Below are 6,000 nucleotides of genomic sequence, written 5' to 3'. Positions count from 1 at the left end.
AGGAAATCCAGCTCCTGGATGAGGTGGGCTTTGGAGGGGCAAGGCCAGTTAGTTGTGCAAAGAGCTCCCAGAGTCCTCGCTGCCCCCTGCTGGTGCCGGGGTCATGTGCTCTCCCTTCCCCCGGGAAGGAAGGGTCCCCTTGCTCTTACTCTTGCCAGGTGAGGCAGGGAGCTATTTTGCACAGCGCTCTGCTGGAAAGAAAATGGATAGTGTGGAACAGAGGAAGAGCATCTCAGAAGAAAGAAAACGTGAACTGAAGTACCGTCCTGTTTTCATAGAGCCATAGCAGTTTCCATACACTGTATTTAACAGAAGCTCACAGTCTCTTCTTTGTAATTATTTGTATGCATCATCCGGACCTTCAAACTATCTGAATTACCCACAATTATCTCAACTTATCTACATGTTCAGTTTCCCAGGAAGGGAAAAACCTCTCCTGACAGTTTATGAATTCTGGGGAATCTAACTGGGGGAGATGTAGAAAAGCAAACAATTGGTAGGGCATATAATTATCTCTTTCAAAGGAAACATTCACCTCCAGCTGGCCTACTTGTGTAGGTTCTAGTGCCTGAAAAGAGAATTAATTAACCCAGGCAGGTCTCTAGTGCTTGCATGTCCTCCTTCAAAACCTATTTACAAACCTGCTTAGAAATGCTGGACTTTTGCAAGCAGAGAGTTCACTTATAAATACAGCTGCAGATGGAATTCTTTGCACATGGAAATGGAAAATTCTGAACAGGAATAACTTGACATTTGATTCTGGAACAATGGTAAAATGTCAACATCTGCCATGAAAATATAGAACTATAAAATAATGATTAAGGGTCCTTTCAGGTTTTTTTTAAATATATACCACTGTTTGGGTTTGGTTGTTTCACAAAGCTCTGTGCAGTATCACTTTACTACTATTTAAGCAATTGAGTAATTAAACAAGCACACTTAGACATTAAATTTTATTGGAACATAATAATAGAATCATTCTATCAGAACTGTGGTCCATTCAGGCCAGAAGTCTCTCTTTTCCATGTACTAGAAGCTGGGTTTTTTGATAACCTAATAATCCCTTGTTAATGATGATTTCAAAGATCTGGATTCACAGAAACATCCCAAATTCTGTTAAAAAGCCATTTTAATGTTATCATTTATAATTGTGCTAAAACTTTTCTTAAATTTATGAACAATATGAACCAATACCAGTTCTTGAATGGCTAATTAAATCTGCTGCCTGTAGTGTTAAGTAGCACCTCCAACTTTTTTTTCTTTTTAAAATATTTTTTTAATTTTATTTTATTTTTAAACTTTACAATATTGTATTAGTTTTGCCAAATATCGAAATGAATCCGCCACAGGTATATCCGCGTTCCCCATCCTAAACCCTCCTCCCTCCTCCCTCCCCTACCCTCCCTCTGGGTCGTCCCAGTGCACCAGCCCCAAGCATCCAGTACCGTGCATCGAACCTGGACTGGCAACTCGTTTCATACATGATATTATACATGTTTCAATGCTATTCTCCCAAATCTCCTCACCCTCTCCCTCTCCCACAGAGTCCATAAGACTGATCTATACATCAGTGTCTCTTTTGCAGTCTCGTACACAGGGTTATTGTTACCATCTTTCTAAATTCCATATATATGTGTTAGTATACTGTATTGCTGTTTTTCTTTCTGGCTTACTTCACTCTGTATAATAGGTTCCAGTTTCATCCATCTCATTAGAACTGATTCAAATGTATTCTTTTTAACGGCTGAGTAATACTCCATTGTGTATATGTACCACTGCTTTCTTATCCATTCATCTGCTGATGGGCATCTAGGTTGCTTCCATGTCCTGGCTATTAATAAACAGTGCTGCGATGAACATTGGGGTACACGTGTCTCTTTCCCTTCTGGTTTCCTCAGTGCGTATGCCCAGTAGTGGGATTGCTGGATCATAAGGCAGTTCTATTTCCAGTTTTTTAAGGAATCTCCACACTGTTCTCCATAGTGGCTGTACTAGTTTGCATTCCCACCAACAGTGTAAGAGAGTTCCCTTTTCTCCACACCCTCTCCAGCATTTATTGCTTGTAGACTTTTGGATCGCAGCCATTCTGACTGGCGTGAAATGGTACCTCATAGTGGTTTTGATTTGCATTTCTCTGATAATGAGTGATGTTGAGCATCTTTTCATGTGTTTGTTAGCCATCTGTATGTCTTCTTTGGAGAAATGTCTATTTAGTTCTTTGGCCCATTTTTTGATTGGGTCATTTATTTTTCTGGAGTTGAGCTGTAGGAGTTGCTTGTATATTTTTGAGATTGTGATTAAAAAACACACCTAACATAAAATTTACCATCTTAACACTTTCTAAGTGTCCTGTTCAGTAGTGTTAACTATATTCACATGGTTGTGCAATCAATCTCTAAAACTTTTTTGTCTTGCAAAACTGAAATTATACCCATTAAACAACAGATCTCCCTTCCCCTCTCCAACTCAGCTCCTGGCAACCATCATTTTATTTTATTTCTATGAATTTGATCATTTGAGGTACCTCATATAGATGGAATCATACCATATTTGTTTGTCTTTTTGTGGCTGGCTTATTTCACTGAGCATGATAACTCAAAGTTCATCCATGTCATATCATGTGACAAGATTTCCTTCCTTTTTAAGGGTGAATAATATTCCATTGTATATATATACCACACTTTGTTTATCCATTCATCCATTGATGGTGTGTGTTCAGTTGCTCAGTCATGTCTGACTTATTGTGACCCTGTGGACTGTAGCCTGCCAGGCTCCTCTGTCCATGGAATTTTTCTGGCAAAAATACTAGAGTGGGTTGCCATTTCCTCCTCCAGGCAATCTTCCTGACCCAGAAATAGAACCTGTATCCCCTTGCATTGGCAGGCGGCTTCTTTACCACTGTGCCACCATGAACACTGGGCTTTTTCCTGCCTCTTAGCTATTGTAAATAATGCTGTTATGGACATGGGTGTGCAAGTATCTCTGCAAGATCCTGATTTCAACTGTTCAGGACCTATATCCAATCATGGGATTGATGGATCATATAGTAATTCTATTTTTAATTTTTTGAGCAATCACCATACTGTTTTCCATAGCATCTGTACCATTTTTCATTTCTACTATCAGTGCCTTCTACCAAGGTTTCAATTTCTCCACATCTTATTTTCTGTTCTTTTTTATAGTAGCCATCCTAGTGGGATGTGACTTGGTATCTCTTTGTGGTTTTGATTTACATTTCCGTAATGACTAATGATGTTGAGCATCATTGGCCATTTGTATATATCTTTGAGAAATGTCTATTCAAATTTTTGTCCATTTTTTAATTGTGTTATTTGCTTTCCTGTTGTTCAGTCGTAGAAGTTCTTTATATATTCTGGACATTACCTCCTCATCAGACATAGGATTTGCAAATCTTTTCTACCATTATATAGGTTACTTTTTAACTCTGTTTATTGTGTCCTTTTATGCACAGAAGTTTTAAAATGTAACACAGTTGTATTTCTCTATTTTTATTTTTGTTACCTGTACTTTTGGTATCACAGCTAGGAAATCCTTGAAAAATCCAATGTCATGAAGGTTTTACATTTAGATCTTTGATCCATATTGAGTTAATTTTCATACATGCTATAAAGTATGGGTCAAACTTGGTTTGTTTGCATACGGATATACAGTTGTTTCAGCATCATTTGTTTAAGAGGATTTTTTTTCCCTTTTGAAATTCATGGTCTTGACAGCTTTGTAAAAAAATATTTGACAGTATATATGAAAAAAATATATATATATATGAAAATTTATTTCTAAGGTCTCTGTTCTATTCCAATGATCTGTAGGTCTGTCTTAATTCCAGTACAACACTATTTTCGTAACTATATGTTTATAATAAGTTTTGAAATCAGCACGTGTGAGACCTCCAATCTCATTCTTTTTTTTCCCAAAGATTGTCTTGGGCTATTCAGAGTCCCTCAAGATTCTATATGAATTTTATATGGATCTTTCTTTTCTTAATTTATTTATTAAAAAGAAATTTTGTTGTTGTTGTTCTGGGTCATTGTTGCTGCACATGAGCTTTCTCTAGTTACAGTGCACAGGACTTCTTACTGTTGTGGCTTCTCTTATTGCAGAGCACAGACTCTAGGCACATGGGCTTCAGTTGTTGCAGCATGCATCCTCAGGAGTTGTGGCTCATGGGCCCTAGAGCATGGACTCAGTAGTTGTGGTGCACAGACCTAGATGCTCAATGGCATGTGGAGTCTTCCCAGACCAGGGATTGAACCCATGTCCCCTGCATTCGCAGGTGGACTCTCAACCACTGTACCACCAGGGAAGTTCAGGATGGATCTTTCTGTTTCCACAAAAAATGCAATTAAATCTGTAGATTACTTTGGGTGCTATTGACATCTTAACAATATTAAGTTTTCTAATCTATGAACACAAGATGTTTTCCATTTATTTGTGTCTTCTCTGTTCTTAAAAAAACCAACTGTAATAAGATATAATTAATATACCATAAAACTCACTCATTTGGGAGTTCCAAATATTTTTCTCTCAGTCCATAGGTTGCCTTTTATTTTGTTGATGGGCTCGTTCGCTGTTCAAAACTTTTTAATTTACATAGTAACATTTGTCTATTTATGCCTTTGTTGGCTGTGCTTTCAGTGTCACATTTAAGAAATCATTGCCAAGATCAATGTCAAGAAGATTTTCCCCTTTTTTCTTCTAGGATTTCTATGGATTTGGGTCTCATTTAAGTCTTTAATTCATTTTTTGTTGCTTTTTGTATATTATGTAAGATAGGGGTCCATATTTCATTCTTTTGCATGTGGACATCCAGTTTTCCCAGCACTGTTTATTGAAGGACTATCCTTTCCCCATTCAATGGTCTTGACAGTTTTATTGAAGATTAGTTGGCTATATTTGTGTTGGTTTATTTCTGGGCTGTCTAGGCTGTGCCTTTGGTCTATGTGTCTGTTTTTATGCCAGTGCCATACTGTTTTGTTTACTGTATCTTTGTAATATATTTTGAAATCAGGATATGGGATGCCCCCAACTTTGTTCTTCTAGCACAAAATTTCTTTATTTGGGTTTTTTTGTGGTTCCATATGAATTTTACGATTGTTTTTCTATTTTTCTAAAAAATGCCATTGGGTTTTGATAGAGATTGCATTGAATCTGCAGATAGCTGTGGGCAATATGGACCTTTTAACGATACTAATACTTCCGATCCATGGACATGGGATATCTCCATGGATATTCCTCCATTTATTTGTGTCTGCTTTCTTTTATCTAGAGTTTTATAGTTTTTTTTAATGAATGATAGCTAGTTGTATTAATATACCACATTTGGTCACCCATTCATTAGTGGATGGACATTTGAGTTGTTTTCACTTCTTGGCTATTATAAATAATGCTGTTATGAAAATCAGTGTACAAGTTTTTGTTTATATGTATTCTTTCAATTCAATGTCTTTTAGTATATTTACAAGCCTATGTAACAGTCCTATAGTCACACTACCCTGAATGTACCTGATTTTCTCTGATCTCAGAACTTGGTTAATACTTGACAGGAGAAATATCAAACCTCAGATATGCAGATGATACCACTTTAATGGCAGAAAGTAAAGAGGAACTAAAGAGCTTCTTGATGAGGGTGAAAGAGGAGCATGAAAAAGCTGGCTTGAAATTCAACATTCAAAAAACTAAGATCATGGATTTGGTCCCATCACTTTATGGCAAATAAAAGAAGAAAAAAAGGAAACAGTGAGAGACTTTATTTTCTTGGGCTCTAAAATCATTGTGGACAGTGACTGCTGCGATGAAATTAAAAGACACTTGCTTCTTGGAAGAAAAGCTATGACAAACCTAGACAACATATTAAATGGCAGAGACATCACTTTGCCTACAAAGTTCTGTCTAGTCAAAGCTATGTTTTTTCCAGGAGTCATGTACAAATGTGAGAGTTGGACTATAAAGAAAGGGGAGGGCTGAAGAACTGAGGCTTTC

The sequence above is a fragment of the Bos grunniens genome, chromosome X, assembly GCF_055505025.1.
Source record: "Bos grunniens cultivar Pamir isolate PY7600 chromosome X, Bosgru_T2T1.0, whole genome shotgun sequence".
Lineage (NCBI taxonomy): Eukaryota > Metazoa > Chordata > Mammalia > Artiodactyla > Bovidae > Bos > Bos grunniens.
This window is presented reverse-complemented; position numbering follows the sequence as displayed.